Source organism: Somniosus microcephalus, chromosome 22, assembly GCF_052327205.1.
Source record: "Somniosus microcephalus isolate GS21.2 chromosome 22, FLI_Smic_1.0, whole genome shotgun sequence".
NCBI lineage: Eukaryota > Metazoa > Chordata > Chondrichthyes > Squaliformes > Somniosidae > Somniosus > Somniosus microcephalus.
Window position 1 is genome coordinate 61,427,955 of NC_141008.1, and position 19,905 is coordinate 61,447,859.

General features: G+C 40.3%; 1 long non-coding RNA gene across 1 annotated transcript; it reads right to left on the reverse strand.

Annotated features, from left to right (window-relative positions):
- Positions 1-10,062: 10,062 nt before the first annotated feature.
- On the reverse strand, positions 10,063-17,580 carry LOC147102449 (uncharacterized). Its single transcript, XR_015073258.1, has 2 exons — positions 15,998-17,580; positions 10,063-12,007 (listed from the first exon to the last, which is right to left on the reverse strand). It is a non-coding gene; the product is annotated as an uncharacterized LOC147102449 (long non-coding RNA).
- Positions 17,581-19,905: the final 2,325 nt, after the last annotated feature.

Here is a 19,905-nt window from a genome sequence, read left to right on the forward strand (position 1 = left end):
TAGCAAGTCTACCACAGAGGATCAAATCAGTTCTGATCTCCCATCGCCAAGCCGATCTTTACCCACCCTCCAAGGAGAATCATCAATAATTGGTTATGAGACAATGACAAGTAAAGGTTTAAACCCATTCCAGATGGACGTACTGGAAACCCCTCCCAATCAACATGGTAAGCAGCGTAACTCACTATAGAATACGTGAGTGCGTTGCCATCATCCTCCTGACCGCAGCATGGAAACAATACCCACCAGTTAGAGGTGTGGAGATTCAGTAAAAACTACTTGCCTCTCTGCTACCCAATATCAGCCATGAACCATACATACACACACACATATAATAGGGCAAGGGCAGCAGGCGCATGGGAACACCATCACCTCCAAGTTCCCACACCATCCTGACTTAGAAATATATCGTCGTTCCTTCATCATCGCTGGGTCAAAATCCTGGAACTCCCTCCCTAACAGCACTGTGGGAGTACCCTCACCACACGGACTGCAGCGGTTCAAGGCGGCGGCTCATCACCACCTTCAAGGGCAATTAGGGATGGGCAATAAATGCTGGCCTTGCCAGCGACGCCCCCCCCCATCCCACGAATGAATATAAAAAAAATATGCACATGCGTTCATATATGCAATCTCCAGATAACCTTTTCAGGCAGCCGTCTACCTACACTTCAGTGCTTCCTCATGAGCTGTGGACATTTGCCACCAGCATGGTAAAAGGATCCTCACAGGATATATTGCAACATGCCAACTGCCTTGATGTTCTGGACATCCATGGCTAATGCAGTGTGCCAGGCTTACTCGTCGCCAACCGCTTAATTCAGGTGATCATCATGTAGGGGACTTTGGGAAAGCGACATGTCTGACATGAGACTGACTCCTCCTGCAGAGTGCGGAGCAACAGGTCAGTTCTTCATCCCTGTAACTGTTTTCTCTTTTCACCACAAATCCATCTCTTTGATCCCACATATGGACCGAAGAAAGATCTTCTGGTGAAGAACACATGCCCGGGGCTTTGTCCTAGACCTAACTTGATGATGTCTTGAAACATGAATGGCTATTCTGACTAGGATGAGGTGTGAACATTTACTTATGAAGTGACTATGCTCTCCCATCTTAGAACTTGACTGATCAACAGTTCTTTGGTCAGAGGTCTCTTGGTCTGTGAAAAATGCCAGACTACTGTATCTTCAGTTCAGTTTTGGTGGAGTCTAAAGCAACAGCAGAGAAGTGCATTAGCTCACCCACATGCAAATTTCTCATTAGATAGTTTACTAAAGCCAGTGCCCTCCACAGATGTTGCTGTTTGTTGAACTGAGCAACAAATAATCTCCAAAGGTATATTTTAAACTTTTGTGGACTGGTTCAATCGTTTTTGTTTTATAAGCATTTGTACAAATAATATTTTGCTGATTTCTTTTGCCACTGTATAATCTTAAATCTCCTAAATAAATCCAATATTTAGTTTTAATCTGTATGTGGTCCAACAGAGTGGAACTTGCTGCCCAGAAAGAGCAGGTGAGGCCATGCAACTTCTAATAATTGTAGGGATAATCGTTACTCCTGTGGCACACGACACCCATTCATGACCAGTCTTATTGATAATTATTAAAGACCATTTTTTTTCTATTTCTTTACGGAAATTTGCAGCTGGCCAACAAGTTACTACTTTAGTTTAACTTCTGGTTAGAAACAGACTTGCTAAGTGAATATCTATAATGCAGCGTGCCATACTAACATTATTTTAATGGGGGGGAATGAATCATGTCTGGCCACATAAATAACTTAAAATGATCGTTGAATCCATGTAAGTGGCAGAAACACTTACTGTTGTTCAGCTGTTTTTATTTCTCAGCTACATAATCAGTAGTGAGCATTTGTCCCATTAGGGGTCATGAAAGTAAGGCTCTCACAGCTTGGCTTTGTCCTGGAAGGGAGTAGATGGGTGGAAACAGGTTTCTGGGAAACAGCCTGATGAACCCCGTGATGAGTAATAGCTATATTCAACTGTGAAAGACACCTTTTTGATAGTCCTTTATCTCAGTTTGGATTTCAAATACAGAAAGTTGGTATAACTGTTATATGAATCAAGGTACTTTAGTGGATTTCTGCAGTGCCAAGTAGAGAACACTTTAAAACCGGATTTCACATCTAAATTTCAGAGTATAGTCACTGGTTCATGTTAAGTATCACTATGGAACACCTCCAGGGCTTTGAAATATCTTAAATAACAACAGAAAATGCTGGAAAAACTCAGCAGGCCAGGCAACATCCGTGGAGAGAGAAATAGAGTCAACGTTTCAGGTCGAAACCCTTTGTCAAGACTGAAAAAGCTCAGGAAATGAAACAGATTAAAAGGCCAGTTTGGGGGCTGGGAAATGGGGTTGAAAGAACAAAAGAGAAGTGAAGAGACATTAAGAGGTATTCAAAACCAGACGAGATGGTGATAGGACTAGTGGAGACAAAAGACGGCTCCAGATTAGGTGTGAAATGCGCTGGCAGAATGAGAGACAGCTGCCATGTGGGAGAGAGAAAAAGGGGGAAGGGCACAAAACAAAGGTGTGGATAAAAAATAAGAAAAAAAAGTAAAAATGTAATGGGGGCCAAGGTTATGATCTGAAATTGTTGAACTCGATAGAGTCCGGAAGGCTGTAAAGTGCCCAATCGGAAGATGAGGTGCTGTTCCTCGAGCTTACGCTGAGCTTCCGTGGAACAATGCAAGAGCCCGAGTACAGTGAGGTCTGAGTGGGAATGGGGCGGTGAATTAAAGTGACAGGCCACCGGAAATATCTTTGTTGTTTTGGAATTATTCAGGGATTATAATTTTAAGTAATTTTTGCAATCCAGTGAAATCTGCTGTTTGCTTTTACTAATTCTACTTACCTGCTTTGTACTGTAGCCTGAAAATATGGACATCCAAGTGTTATTTGTCCATCCACCAGAGAGTGCAAGAGATCTTGTACAATCAGCATCACAAGGGATTAGTCATTCACCATCATGCATTAGGTCAGATTTCAGTTCAGGAAGTATGGGCTGGCCTGTGGAAGTTCTCCTGTATGTTGGGTATGAGACAAAGTATCTGGAATGTATCCAAACTGTAACAATGTTAACAACTTACATTTATATAACGACTTAACATAGTAGAAACGACCCAAACGTTAACCAGAGCGTTATCAACAAAAAATATTTTTGACACCGAGCCACAAAAGGAACTATCAGGACAGATGACCAAAAGCTTGATCGGAGAGGTAGGTTTTAAGGAGCACCTTAAAAGAGGGAGAGAGCAATGTTTCCTTTAAGCTGTGCGGCCGTGCAGCACTCCAGGGAACTCGCGCAGTCGGCTTACCGACTTTCCATTGCAAAAACTGCACGTGCGCGGTATTTTGAAAGGACCGTGTGGTGCCAAAAGAAATCACATGAAACATTGATAAAGAGGTGGAGGGGTTTAGGGAAGGAATTCCAGAGCTTAGGGCCAAGGCAGCTGGAAACACGGCCGCCAATGGTGGAGCTATTAAAAATCAGGGATGCACAAGAGGCCAGAGTTGCAAGAGCGCAGAGATCTTGAAGGCTTGCAGGGCTGGAGGAGATAGAGAGGAGGCGAGGACATGGAAGGATTTGAAAACAAGGTTGAGAATTTAAAAATTGATGCTTTGTGGGACCGGGAGCCAGTGGTGATAGGTGAATGAGATTTGGAGCAAATTAAGATATGGGCCAGAGTTTTGGATGAGCACAAGTTTATGTAGGGTGGAAGATGGGAGGCTGGCCAGGAGAACATTGGAATAGTCGAGTCTGGAGGTATCAAAGGCATGGATGAGGGTTTCAGCAGCAGATGAGCTGAGGCAGGGTCGGTGTCGAGCGATGTTACGGAGGTTTAAGTAGGCAGTCTTGGTGGAGCAGATATGTGGTCGGAAACTGTTCTCAGGGTCAAACACAACACCAAGGTTGCAAACAATCTTACTCATCTTAAGACAGTTCCCAGGGATGGAAACAATGGTCAGGAAATGGAGTTTGTGGCAGGAACCAAAGGCAATGGCTTCAGCTTCCCAATATTTAGTTGGAGGAAATTTCTGCTCATCCAATATTGGTTGTCGGACAAGCAGTGTGACAAATGAGAGACATAAGAGGGGTCCAAAGAGGTGGTGGTGAGATAGAGCAGAGTGTCATTGGCCTACACGTGGAACCTGACGTCGTGTTTTCGGATGGTCTCGCAGAGGGGCAAAATGTAGATGAGAAATAGAAGGGGGCCAAGGATAGATCCTTGGGGGACTCGAAGTAACGGTGTGCGAGTGGGACGAGAAGCCACTGCAGGCGACTCTGTGATTAGATAGATAATGCATAATGTTGCAAGTTTCAGATCATAGGTGATGCCAGTCTACTTATGAAAACTGCAATTTGCTGTGAACATAAATAAAACAAAATGGAGGTGGAGTTCCAACAATAACCTTTTTTTCTAAAAATTACCTCAAATTTGAAATTTTATGCTTTCTTGTTTTTCACAAAAATATTCTTTCACTATCCCAAAAATGGTTTCCCAGGACATTTCAATTTCAATCATTTTCCATTAATGCACCAGAATGAGAAGGGCAAGGACTTACAAACAGTAACTTCTGGCATAACAGCAACAAATGCTGGAAGCACTCAGCAGGCCAGGCAGCATCCGTGGAGAAAGAAACAAGAGTTAACGTTTCAGGTCTGGGACCCTTCATCAGAACTGGAAAAAGGTTAGAGATGTAACAAGTTTTAAGCAGGTGCAGAGGCAGGAAAAGGGAGGGGAGTGGAGGAAGGAACTGAAGGAATAGTCTGTGCTAGGGTAGGAGGCAGGAGAAATTAAATATTGCCGAGTGCTTCCAGCATTTTCTGTTGTTATTTCAGATTTCCAGCATCTGCAGTATTTTGCTATTGTAACTTCTGGCATACTCTGGCCACTTTTGCCACCAATCACAAGTTTCCAAAGGTTGGACACACATGTGCATGATGGGATCTGTAGCCTACTTACATAAGTCTCTTCAGGAACGGTCTTGGTCTGGGAAACTGCATAAACTCAAGGTTCAAGGTTCTGTCATAGGCATAGACCACAGATGGAAAATACTGTTGCACAAGTTCTAAAAGTTTAATAATTTAGTTGTAAAAGTTACAAATGTTTAATTGCCAACAAGGCTGGCAATTCACAGAATATGCCATAACTGGGAGCTGTAGGCTGCTGTCCTAGTTATTCTCTTCAGCTAATAGGGATAGGTTTGGGAACCTCCATGAACTCAAGACTCGGCCTTCTCACATAAGCACAGGCCTATGATGGGAAACATTATGAAAGAAATTTCTAACAAAAAATGCTTTTATAAAGTATAATGTTATGCAAAAGCTCTCCCCCACCCACCCCAACCTTCTGAATTGGGCCAATTGGCTAAAATTAACATGTTAAAAATGAAAAATTATCAAATTCAAATTGGCTCAACCCTGCTTATGTGCTGGGATTAAAAGATAAACCCCTGCACTAAATCAGAAATATAACAATTCTTTATAATCTGGACCAGCAAAATAATTTTAAAAAACTTATTGAATTTTTAAAGCCTGGAGTGATTTAAAAGAATTGTGTGTTTGTACAATCCTACTTCTGGTTTGGAACTGACACTGCATATGTGCAAACAAAGCTCAATTAAAAAATAACCACCAAACTGCAGAAGCCAAATTTATGGTAAAAATCAATGTAAAATATTGATTCCCACCCTGCTGGCTACAAAATAACACAGGCAGTAAAGCTCAACTGAACACCAAAAGCTGCAGCAACTTTTGCAAACCCAGGAGGGGGTCTTAAAGAAATTATGTTCCAGAAATTTGCAATACCATACAGCCAATTCTATTGGAAAGAACAAAGCATTTTATGCAGAATTGTTTACATTTTTAAAGGATTATGTAATAAATATTACTTTCACTGGCAAATTTTAAGTTAAGTTGGAAGAAAATGTCAAAATAATGGCTTGAACTAACTTTCTTGACTGATTTCATTGGCTACATTCTGCTACTGTACTCACTCATTGGGACTTACTGACCGAATCTAAATGCTTTCAATTCATTCACATTTAAGTCAATTGGGTATCTGATTAGTAACTTAATAGTTAAGTTCTCATTTCAACGTTCACTATTTATTCCCTCTAGACACACTATACCCTCAAGTGACACTTTCAGGTGAGACAGGTTTGTAAACTTATTAGAAATACAATAAACAGAGGTGCAGCACATATTAGCTCTCCTATGATTCCTCTACAAAGGCACAGCATAGAAATCTAGGGAAAGTCGCCCTTGTCTGGTTTCTCTCACCTTCTCGTGACTAGTTACACAGCTGTAGCAACGCAGGGCTCGACAGGTTTTTTTTTTGCCCTCTCCACCATGGTAGATGATACAAAGCAGCCTTGGAGGGGGTGGAAAATGGAAGAAAACAAGTAGCTTTCCAAGAAGGAAATATCTTTCTGTAAAGATAACTGGAAACAGTGCTAGCAGAAAACTGGCCCAAATTAAAAATCACCCTCTCAAAAGTATGAGGGTAGAGTTGTTTTTTTTTTTTTAAAAACCACTTTCCCCCTCCCTTTGCAATGGTGCTGTAACTGCATTTTAAACAAAGACCGAACCACATAACCTAGGAAATCCAAGGTTATACTCCTATACTTCCTTTGGGTTGATAGTATGGACTCTACACCTGGTCTAGGGAGGAGGGGTTGAAAATATTTACCAGGGAACCCACTCCGAATTGCCATATAGCAGACCTTGTTCAAAAATGTGTGTGTTTGCAGACAGTGGATGAGGATAAGTAGCGCTGATACTCTCAACATTTAAATATTCTGACAGCATTCACTGTCTAAGAAAGACTTGCATTTATATAGCGCCTTTCATGACCACCGGACGTCTCAAAGTGCTTTACAGCCAATGAAGTACTTTTTTGGAGTGTAGTCACTGTTGTTAATAACATATCAAGCCAGTATCTTTTTGTCTACCTGTTGGTGGAAAGGGATGCATAATCATAGCAGTAGATATGCTGGTGTGAGAAAATAGCTTTTTGTCAGTGTTGAATGTTTAGCTTGTGCATATTAGGAACAGTATACACTGCGTTAATTGTGGCTGTGAACTGGTTTCTGCAAGGCATAGAAGATGCACATTATGTTAAGATAAAGTTCAATTAATATGCATCAGAATGGTGGTTTCCCATGAAACAAAATATATTTTCATGTTAATGTAAGCTGATTGCAAAGGCTTTTAGTTCTATTTATCATAGATGGATCAAATGGGGGGACAAACATCCATACCATTATCAAAGGATGACGGTTGATCTAATTAGAGGTCAATCATGCAGTTGCCTATCATTTCACTATAATTTAAAAAGGGGTTCCGATTACATTTCTATGGGTAAACTTGTCTGAGAAAGTGGCTGAATCCATTTTCAGCTTTGCAGCCAGCAGTAAGCTTGGTGCCAACCAGCAGAAAAACTAGAAATAAAAACAGAAAATGCTGGAAACACTTAGATCAGACAGCATCTGTGGAGCAAGAAAGTTAATATTTCAGGTTGATGACCTTCAGATTTCCAACATCTGCAGTATTTTGCTTTTGTAACAGAAACTAGGTTAGTTTGAGATGATAGTGTTTCACAGCGCAAGAAGGGAGTTTCTGTTGGAGGTCTATAGCGAGTGGTGTCTATTATTTTATGTATTGAGGATTGTGAACTGTATGATTCACTGTTTTGTACAGTATACTGTTCATTTGTCTTATTTAAATAAACCATGTTATTTACAGTGTCAGCCATGGCTCAGTTCGTAGCACCCTAGCCTCTGAGTCAGAAGCTTGTGGGTTCAAGTCCCACTCCAGAGACTCAAGTACAAAAATCTAGGCCAACACTCCAGTGCATCACTGAGGGCGTACTGTACTGTTGGAGGTGTCGTCTTTCAGATGAGATATTAAACAGAGGCCCCATCTGCTCAGGTGTACGTAAAATATCTAATGGCACTATTTTGAAGAATAGCAGCAGAGTTATCCCTCAATCAACGTTACTAAAACATATCTGTTCATTATTGCTATTTGTAGGAGCTTGCTGTGTGCAAATTGTCTGTAAAGCACTTTGGGATGTCCGGTAGTCATGAAAGGCACTATATAAATGCAATTTTTTTTTCCTTTTGTCTGTTTCAGTTTTAAGTATATTAAGTCTATTTTCAAAGAGAGCAGAATTTTCTAGAGGAATAGAATTGAAAAGCAGATAAGTTATGTTAAATTTGTATAGAATCTTGGTTAGACCACACCGAGTACGGTGTAGTTATGGCCTCCATATTTTAAAAAGGAAATAGAGGTATTGGAGAAGGTGCAAAACAGATTTACAAGGATACCAGAACTGAGAGGTTATAACTATCAAGAAGGACTGAGCAGGCTGGGGCTCTTTTCTCTAAAAAAAGGCCAAGAGATGACTTAAGAGGTCTTTACATCTACCCTATCAAACCCCATCATAATTTTACCCCATCAAAATTTTACCCTATCAAACCCCATCATAATTTTACCCCATCAAACCCCATCATAATTTTAAAGAAAATGTTTCTGCTTGAGGGAATCCAGAACTAGGGGTCATAAATATAAGTCACTAATAAAGACAATAGGTAATTCAGGAGAAACTTCTTTACCCAGAGTGGTTGGAATGTGGAACTTGCTATCACATGGAGTAGTTGATGCAACTAAGGGGTAGCTAGATAAGTACATGAGGGAGAAATGAATAAAAAGTTATGCTGATAAGATTAGATGAAGTCACTGGTGTAGACTGGTTAGGTCGAATGGCCTGTGTCTCTGCTGTACATTCTATGTAATTCTATGAATCAGCTGGTGGACATGACACTTTGCAGTAGCCACTGTACAGATGAAGGGTTCTCATGATCCTTAGGTTTCACTTTAATTTACCTGTAACTTGAGCAGGTTAACATATGCTGTTTTGTATGGAACACATGGTCCACTTGAGTGGCTGACGATGCAGGACCAGAGAAAAATAGAACCTGAAAATATGACAGCTAGGTTATCATTACAAAGTTTTGAGATTGCGTGACTGAAAGCTTCTTAGTCATAAACTGGAAAAATAACTTACATTGAAAGTCTGAAACTGCAGGTCGGTCTCCAGATAACACATACAAGAAATATAGCTAACTACCTTCTTTTATTACTGGCTAAAACTGATCATGCACTACAAGGTAATTTTACCACAGAACCACAATGGGAACATTGGCAGCTACAAGGCAACAGATGGTGCTGCTCTTCACGAAGCTAGCAAACCCAAAATTTAACTTAAAAAAAAAACATGCTGCATTTAAAAATGTGAATTATATGCTGCAAGTCAATGTATAAGACATATAAATGGAACTTAAGCAGTCATGTTTTCTTACAAAATATTAGGACTGTGCAGTGACTTGAGAAAAAGTTACATTGCTCATTTCCCTATACCCCTTGAGATTTACAAATTCTTTTGCAAATGTTACACAGCATATGCACATATTTGGAAAGCTGTGTCTGAGTACTTGAAATATCTACTTAAACTTAATAGTAAATGATATGGGACAGAATATTTAGCGATTGTCCCTTGCGTTCTTGGAACAAAGTCAAACTGCTGCGTCTGACTGTTTCAAACCCAAAACCCAATAGCCAGGTGCCCTTGTTATACAATTTGGATCTGCTGTAGATACACTCATGGACTCTGCATCAGTCACTCCCTCAATACTCCACTGAAGGGGTAGCCTAGATGATGTGCTCAAGTTCTGGGGTGGGATTTCACTCAGAGGTGGGAGTGCTACCACTGAACCAAGGTTGACACCCAATACAAGTGACTATACTGCAAAAGTACTTAGTTGGCTGCGAATCACTTTAGGGTGTCCTGACGTAACAAAAAGCGCTATATAAATGCATGTTCTTTCTTTAATGGCTTATCGATAGGAGAGTTGACCCACACTGCTCTGTATCTACTTGTACAATAGCATAAACCAAGGATGCAACATCAGCATTCTTTTGTGATAGAAGACAGACCAAGTAAACACTTGGCGATGCAACACTTGATACAAGTTGTTAAACTACTTTATTTCACACAAGATGAACATACAGAGCAACAATTATTACCGGTTTCATTTATTTCAATCAATACAACTTGTATCTATGTAATAATAAATGTGAACAAGCATCAGTAAGTCACTTAACTTAAATGAAGTACTGCTCCACATTCTGGCCACAGCTCAGGCTGGATCTCCTGTCTTTTGCCACAAAAAGCTGTTTTGGGGAATTTTTTCTTCTTCAAAAGATCAGTCTTTTCCAACACACAGTGTGAGGTATCTACCCTCCCCATTACCTAGACGAGCTACTGAATTACCCTTCAACTAGGATCCTTTTCTCCAAAACTTGAGAACAGATTTCTTCCACAAAAACATTGAATGCAACTCCATTTCAAATCCTTTGTGGAGTCAGAACGTCCTTTGACATGAGTCATCACATCTTGACATTAATATTTGAAAGGTTTGTGTATAGGTGAATGTTACATGTATGTATATATAAATCTGTACTAAAAATCTTACATCTGCACACTTGTGATATACATCGCTTGACTTCTTGGTGTCCTCTTTCCATTATAAATTCATATGTACACATTTATAATGAAAATGCATCTGAAAACTTGTCACTGCACACTTCGGCCAATGCCAATGGTTTCACATAATTCTTTCAAAATGTTTTCTGAATTTTTTCAATGACATTTCTAATGGATAGAATAAGGGTGTAAACAAAATAAAAAATCATAACAAATAAATTTGTCCATCTAATTGTCTTTTGAGCCTTTAAGGTCTTCAGGGCCCGAGTCTCTCCAAAGGTTTCCGCACAAGAGATTAGTTAAAATAAAAGCGCACGGAATTGGAGGTAACTTTGTGATATGGGTCAATAATTGATTGGGTGGTAGGTGATATGAATATAAGGGAATGTTCTGTGATTGGCATGATGTTGCAAGTGGTGTTCCCCAGGGATCTGTACTGGGACCTCAGCTTTTTTTTTATACCATGTATACACTAATGACTTGAATGAAGACAGATTTGTATATCCAAGTTTGCAGGTAACACGAAGTTGAGAGGCACAGTAATTTGCGCAATAAAAACAGAAAATGCTGGAAATACTCAGCAAGCCAGGCAGCATCTGTGGAGAGAGAGACAGAGTTAATGTTTCAGGTTGATGACCTTATATCAGAATTGGAAGAAGTTGGAGATTTAACTGTTCTTAAGCAAATACAGAGGCAGGGAAAAGGGAGGGGGGGGGGGAAAGAAAGAGGGGAACAAACAAAAGGGAAGGTCTGTGCTAAGGTGGAAGGCAGGAGTGATAAAAATGACAAAAGAGATGGACAGTGCAAAGCAATAAAATGGCGGTAATGAGACAAGTATCGAAACAAAAAAGATGGGTCTAAAGGAACGGCAACAGCACCATTACCAGCTGTTGGGACAAAACTGGAGCATTGGTTATGATTTGAAGTTATTGAAATCAATGTTGAGTCTGGAAGGTTGTAAAGTGCCTAATCAAAAGAGGAGGTGCTGCTCCTCAAGCTTCATTGGAACTGTGGCAGGCCAAGGACAGAGGGGTCAGCGTGGGAGTGGGACAGGAATTAAAATGGCAAGCGAACAGAAGCTCAGTGTCACGCTTGCGGACTGAATGGAGGCGTTCAGCAAAGTGATCACCCAATCTGCGTTTGGTCTCCCTAACGTAGAGGAGCTCGTGAGCAGCAAATACAATATACTAAATAAGTACAAGTAAATCGCTGTTTCACCTGGAAGGAGTGTTTGGAGCCCTGGACGTTAACAGTGAGATCCCTAAAATGGTCATTAATGAAGGCATCATCTTTTCAAAATAAAAGTGAGCAAAGTGGTTTGAAAAATAATTAAAAACTATAAAAGCTAATCCTGGATGACCAATCAGGAATCTTACCCATTCAAAGCAAACACACAAGTTTTCTTCCTCTCCACCCCCACCCAACCTGTAAATTCAAATATTCAAAATAAGCTTTAAAACATAAAAATGACATGCTTCATGGCAACATTATTGAACTTAACCAAAATGTTGTCACGTGTCTAAGTAACTTAACTGTTTCCCTTCTGGCATTTCCTCCACAGATCTCTCATCCTTTAAATACTCTCTCAAAGTTCATCTCTAACACCAATCTTTCAGTATTTCCCCTTCTGGCTCAGTATCCATACACCCATCTATGAAGCTGCTTGGTATGTTTTACATTAAAGGCACTAAATAATTGGAAGCTGTTTGTACTTGAAGGTCTTAGCATCTCCCCAAAGCCTTAACTATTGATCAAGTCCATGACACTGGTGCACACAGACCTTGCAATCTGAGCATGTGCAGTCTGCACAATTTCTCATTATGCAGCAGCAGCATTTTATGTGCCGAACTGGTACGATACTGCTCTTCAATTCCAAACAGTATGTTTGGCTGTTTTTCAACATTTGAAGTTACAGTGCAAATTCCAAAAGCTTTTCTGCAGCTAAGTTTCATGTGTTTCTGCAAGATCTATTTAAAATATGACAAGTATTAGGAGTAGGCCACATGGCCCTTCGAGTCTGCTCCACCATTCAATAAGATCTTTGACCTCAACTCCACTTTCCCACCCGACCCCCATATCCCTCGATTCCCCTAAAGTCCAAAATTCTATCTATCTCAGCCTTGAATATGCTCAATGACTGTGCATCCACAGCCCTTTAGGGTAGAGAATTCCAAAGATTCACAACCCCCAGTGAAGAAATTCTTCCTCATCTCAGTCCTAAATGGCCAACCCCTTAACCTGAGACTATGCCCCACAGTTCTACTCTCCAGCCAGGGGAAACATCCGCTTGGCATCTGTCCTGTCAATCCCCCTCAGAATCTTATGCTTCAATGAGATTACCCCTCATTTCTTCTAAACTCGAGTATAGGCCCAATCTCTCATCGGACAACCCTCTCAACCCAGGAATCAATCTACTGAACCTTCACTGCACCACCTCTAAGACAAGTATGTCCATCCGCAGATAAGGAGACTAAAACTGTACACAGTACTCCAGGTGTGGACTCACCAAAGCCCTGTATAATTGTCATAAGACTTCCTTACTCTTGTATTCCAACCCCCTTGCAATAAAGACCAACATGCCATTTGTCTTCCTAATCGCTCGCTGTACCTGCATGCTGTTTGTTGTACAAGGGCACCTAAACCTCTCTGAACACCAACATTTAATAGTTTCCTCACCATTTCAGTTCTTCCTACCAAAGCAAATAACCTCACATTTCCCCACATTATGCTCTGCCACCTATTGTCTACTCACTTAACCGGTGTCCTCCTCACAGCTTACTTTCTCACCTAGCTTTGCATCAGCAAACATTACACTCGGTCCCTTCATCCAAGTCACCTTGCTAATCTACACACCTGTGGCAGCTTTCATCTTTAAATTCCAATTTATTTTTCTCAAAATTGTGTTTGTGGATAAATGATAATGGTTTTAAGAAAACTAAATAGAAACTACTTAATTTCATAAAGCTGCCAAGCTGAAAAACTCACATTTAAAATTCAGAAACAAATCTCATTTATTCAGTTGCTGTGGTGTTGAAACTAGTAGCTGTGCAAGGTGTTTTTATATAGTAATGTAAGCCATTATGTTCTCTGGATTTTATCCAAAAAAACATAGCAACTCTTATCGCTGGTGAAAGCTTTCTGATGCATTTGCTGGAAGTGTTTCTGATTCGAGTAGTTGAGGCGAATAGCATAGACGCATTCAAGAGGAAGCTAGATAACCCCATGCGGGAGAAAGGATATGTTGATGGGGTTAGATGAAGAGGGGTGGGAAGAGGCTGGTGTGGAGCATAAACACTGGCAGGGATCTGTTGGACCGAATAGCCTGTTTCTGTGCTGTAAATACTTTGACAGGCAGAATGCTCTTTGAGGGGGATGGTGGCTACAAGCTCTAACCCCAATCATATACTTTGCGAGAGATGCAAAAATTGCTGATATAGAAATTCATTTTCAAGTAAAAGAGCAGTGTGTTCATTTACCAATCCAGAGGCAGAGACACAGCAAGTTGAATCTGTTTAAGGAACTCAGTATTTTTTCAGGAACCAATCACTAAACAATTCACTCATTTCCAGAGATTAGAAATTTACCAGACCCCAGCACCCTCCCGCTGCAAGAATCCAGCAATGAGCCAAACTCCACATTCCATCCCCGTTCTTCCAAACCCAAGATTACATCTCCACCGTGACGCTAAACTACAGGGCCGTCTTCCCCAAATGCTACCAGACCCTACCCAAGACACCACTCCTACCAAATCTCAGGACTATCGCCTAGTGCGATCAAAACTTATGACTTGACTTACCCTTCCTCCTTAGTGTTGCTATGCACCAGGTACCTACCTCCAACTGACACATCTTGCATGTATCCTCAGATTTAAATAAAGGTAAAGGATAAAAAAGTTATATGCAAGGAAAAATATTTTTAAAAGCCCATTTTATCAATGTAATAAAGGAAATTAATCTTGTTCACAGAAAAATGAACATTCCTACAGTACAATCCCAAAAAGTTAAAAAATCCCCAACACAATGAACAGAATTATTCAGTCACCGTAGCTTCCCTGGTAATAGTGTTTCATGCATAATAACCGTAGCATTACAAAACAGTATATCCCTTAACTCATTACACCGAGATAACTGCTAGTAATGCTGTAATATTCAGTTTTATGTACAGCAGGGACTGTGTGTTTATAAAGGTGACATCACATCAATTTTGTTGTGTCTGGCTATTGGGTTGAAGGTGGTTTAAATTTCCCACATATTTATCTCAAGTTCTCCTAGATTTGAATCTCCCAGGCAGATGGCACTATTGGCCACAGTATCATCCCCTTTCACACAGATCACCTCCCCTGCCAGCCTGCAGCCCTAGCAACCACCCTCCCTACCCAACACAGCCACTTGCAGCTTCAAAGGTAACTGCTACCCGCTGGCCTCCAGCCCTGTCCAGATCCTTTCCTAGATTGATTGCCAAAACATTTCCCTACCCACCAATTGCTGCTTGAAAAACTTCCCTAACACTCCACACCTACCACTGACATATTAAGGGGGTGGGGGAAAAAAAACCGTAACAGGAAAGATAAACACACAACCAGGAAAAACAGCAGCAAAGGACAAGAAGTGGAGCACTTGGATTTGAAAGTGAGCAGCAACACTGGCTTGTAATAATTCCTTCATTTGTATAGCAGCTCATCATACTGAAATATCCCAATGCTTCACAAAATGAAAATTTACATTTAAGCTTTGTTTTATTGCCGAGACTTGAGTCTACAGCATGTTCTATTTGGGCATCGAGTACAACTAAAAGGGTACCCAATCTCAGTTAAACATGAAACGGCCCTCTTTATGCCAGCTGATGATAGTAGATACGGCACTTCGTAGTAATGACCTCTACTGGTAACTAAAACAGCCTCTGAAAAAACTATGTTCACAAAACAAATGTAACATTAAGGTCTGTGGCCAGTAGTCATCTGTAAGACAGTGTATTTTCACTCAGAATTGATTTCACTTTCTCCAGCAATGTTAGCTGTACAAGTGCATTTCAAATACTGTAGTGATTCGTGCACTTTTTCCTCAGTTCTGAGTGGCAACCCCGATTATAGGCATGCCCAAGCATCGACTTGAAATGTGACAACTGCATTCCATGGAGCCTCAAGGGCCACATCTTAAATTTAAATCCATGTTTACCGGTTACATCTGTAACTGCTTATGCTGTGTTCAGATGATTAATCTACTAATGGCAGCCCTTTTAAAAGGCCCCAAATTAAAACAGGACAAACCAGCAAGTAAACACAAGTTCAAAGGCCCAAGTTTGTAGGCTTTTTATTGCTAGGGTTTGGAGGCTGCAGTTTGGACACTCCTGCCCTACTACTGGATAACTCTCACCCTACTCTTCATTACAGATTCAGTTCACAATCAAACTGCTTACAAGCCGCAAATCTTCAACACCCTTATAAATTGAACTCCTCCAGCATCGTTGTTTAAAAGCGTGGGCGATCCAGTACACCTGGCACCAGTCTACAGCAGAACAGTGTGCAGATTTTATTTCTTGGAACACGAGTTTGTTTGTATTAGAATTGGAAGGAATGGGAGTCTATGTAATGGAAGAGCAAAGATTAATCACAAAAATTAAGATCAAGTGATAATAGGAAATGAAACATTTCAACTATACATCAGTAATCCAGTCAAGGGCTTCAGTTGTCATAACCTCCCACAAGTTAATGCTGAGTCCAGAAATTAGATTATACTTCAGAGGTATTGATACTTGTGACTTGTTTCTTCTCAGAAATCACTTACCTTCACATTGTACCTGTTGCTATTAAAGTATGCAATAACAGGAAATGTATTGTCAATACTGAGTGAAAAGCCACTATATAAAATCTCATTTAGGCACGTTTATGCCCAGTCTCGAGACATCCAAATTATTTCACTGTGTAGGGTCACACGAGAAACCAAATATCATGGCAAAATTGATGGTTGCTGATGCCCACAGAACCATACCGCTGCCTACAGCAGAGTAAAATTCGGGTACAATGAAACTCTGTAGACTTGAAATGCAGCATTTCACAAGAACAGTAATTATGATTGCAGAATATATAGTTCATATACAATACAATGGATATTAAAATCTAATCCGCTACTGAAAAGTGAGTGTGCATGTGACTGTTAATTGTTCTCACTTGTGAATGTTGCTTCAGCAATACTATCGTGTTTCAGTTTAACATTTAACAAGGGATCCAAGAATTCAGTAGCATCGAGGCTAAATCTTGCAGCAACTCCATACACATTCTGCAGCGTATCTGTCCATGTTTGGGACACCACTATATTTTGCCAAAAAAAGTACTGCTTAACCAGTTTACAGTGCTAGCTGCCACTTAACCAGCTGTTTCACCTAGCCAGAAGATAAATTGCAGCAGTTTGCAAATAAAAAGACTTCATCCCCATTGCAGCTTAAGCTTGCACTTCTAATATTTTTTTTATTTTTTTTTCGGGATCAGTGAAGTCAACAGGATTACACTTCCCATTTTAATTGTAGGCAGCGTGCAATGACTCAAATACCCTGACACTAAACTGTCAGGGATTAGAAGATTAAGGGCATCACCTCACATTACGTGTAATTAGAACACTCTGTATTGGTACACGTGGTATTTGTCCCAACGAGTACAATGCAAAAAGAAAATAGGCAAAGGGAAAATTGCCCAGCTTACAGCTAATTCCCAATAAAATGGTCTTTTGCATTAAGTTTTGCAAGTCTTTAGCCTCTCCCAGGCAATTTTGACAATATGTCAACTCCTGCAATTCTTAAAAATGTATATGACCCTCCTGCAAGCATACCATACTTAATTGGATTCTTCCAAAAAGGTCAAGGAATCTTGAAATTTTGATTGTAAAAGCTCAAAATTTAACAGATGTCACACGAGTTAAATTCTGCAATTAATCTCAGGGTTCAGGCAATGTTTAAAAATGTTCATTCATCAGGTCATCTGAACCAAGAGATTATGTATCAGGCTAACTCACTACTAGGTATCCATTCTAGGTGTATGTGCTTCATTTCCTGGCAAGCAACTGCTGATTATCACTCAAACTTGCAGTAATCTTGTCATAATTGTTAATCCTTCAGTGTTGACGTCATCGCGCATCAACTACATGGAGCATAATGGCCATCACCATCCATGACACCTGCAAAAAAAAGTCCCAAGACAGAGTAAAACCACAGTATGCTTTATGTACTAAAATACCCATACTGGAACAATTCAAAGGCAACAATCTCAAATTGAAAAGCCAGTTATAAACCCTTAAGATTACTGCTTTGTAATCACTGCCAGTTGTTCATTATTTACCTTAACCCCCCCCACTCCCCAACATACTGTACACGCACTTAATTGTGTTCCATATATAGAACAAAATAAGTCAAGCGTGTCCCACCACCAGCATTAGTACTGGTCAGACGGCTTGGAGTTAAGAAAAAGCACAAAATTGTATACGGTTCAAAACAACCCCAAGGTGAAACTGCTCACTTATTTTTCATTTAGGATCCCAACAGCCAAGAAAAAGGCTTTTTATTCCATCAGCCAAATGCTAGAGTTGAAAGAACTGCTAACTCACTGCCATCTAAAAAGTCAGATTTTTCAGACTATGGGGAGATGTTACAATATAGTTAATGAACCCATACCCTCTCTCCAATGGGACATATTTCATTTCCACTTTTCTTCCAAACTTCAACAGGTGCTTAGAAAGTTTCTATAACAAAACTGCTCTAGTAACTAGTTGTTCTTGCACTGGAGACTTGAAACACCAATTTAACATCCTCCTCTTCAGTCCAGTCATACCCCTCCACAGGAAGCAATAAAGGAAAATGCACTTCCACATCATAAAGTCTTCACGCCAAATTCTTTCTATCTAAACACCAAGTAATTATAAACCATCCTGACTGGAGGTTGGGGATGTTTTTGTTTGAACAGTTACAAGGTGATTTGTTGTATAAAATGATGAAGTAAAAGCAGAGCATTCCCTGGTTGAAGGGTCTAGAACAAGGGGGCATTGATACAAGATTAAATGCAAGAGGTTTAGGCCACAGCAGGAAAAACTTTTTTTTTTTTTTAATAAATACAAGGACTGTGCAATGCAGAGGGCATGCCAACATTTTAAAGCACATTATATAGGTGGTTAAAAGGAGAATAAAGGGATAATGTAACAGTGCACACATATGGGCTTAGGAACACTGCTCATATGGAGCAAACAGACAATGGGCCATACAAGCCTGTTGTAATTTGTGCAATTCATCTCTGCTGGAACAAAGTGCTGCAATTCCCTACCTATTATGAAAACATTGTCACAAGGACTAGTGGATCAACATTGCCCACCACCACAATCTAATGCTAACAAGGGATGGGCAAGTGAAGAAAGGGCAAGGTTTCCAACTGAATGCTTGGAATAGCATAAAGAATGGAACTGGCATTATGTGACAATAATGGACCGAACAGATCACAGGTCCAAGTGCTTTATTTCCCAGATGCTCACAATGCACTAATGCGACAGGGCAGGATTTTAGATGCTTGAATACCAGTAAGAATTTGGACGGAGCAGTGGGCAAACCTCATGCCTGAGCTTCCATACTAGGACAAGATTCTATGCCTGTATCTACATTCCAAATGCAACACAGCCATGGAGTAATTCAGTAACTGTCAGGATCAAGATACTGCTGCGACATATGGGATCACAATAGCCATGTATTTTAAGTGGATAGGATATGTTGGGGATCACGTGACTGAGGCAATTCGGTTGTCATGTTCTCTGCTATACAGATGGTCACAAGAGACTGAGGAATCTGTTCCACTAGCTCATCCACATTAGTGATAATGTACATTCTAATAACCTCAATTTCTTTCCCAGGTTCATTTACTGTATGGGCTTTCCCAAGGAAGGGGGAAAAAAGTCAAATTAGGGTAGTCAAACTACAATTCACTTCTCACGTCAAATACTGGACTCAAAAGATTGAAAAGTTACAGTAAAATGTTACATAAATATATTTGGACACCCCAGCCATTTGGAGCACTACAGAAATTCACACCTCATTTTGTGGGTTTGACCTCAGTACCATTATGTTCATCTGAAAAATCCACCTCTTACAATTGTAGAGTTTGATCATGTGTTGCATGTGCAATAAAATACAACACTTGGCTATACGTTTTTAAAAGTCACCTGAAACAAAATTAGAGGCATATAAACTGATGACAAAAATCACCAATACATCCCATCCGCTTAAAATAGACAACCAGTGATCCCTTGCTGTTTGCACAGCTCTCTCTGGGTCACTAGTTGTGCAAGGTTACAAAA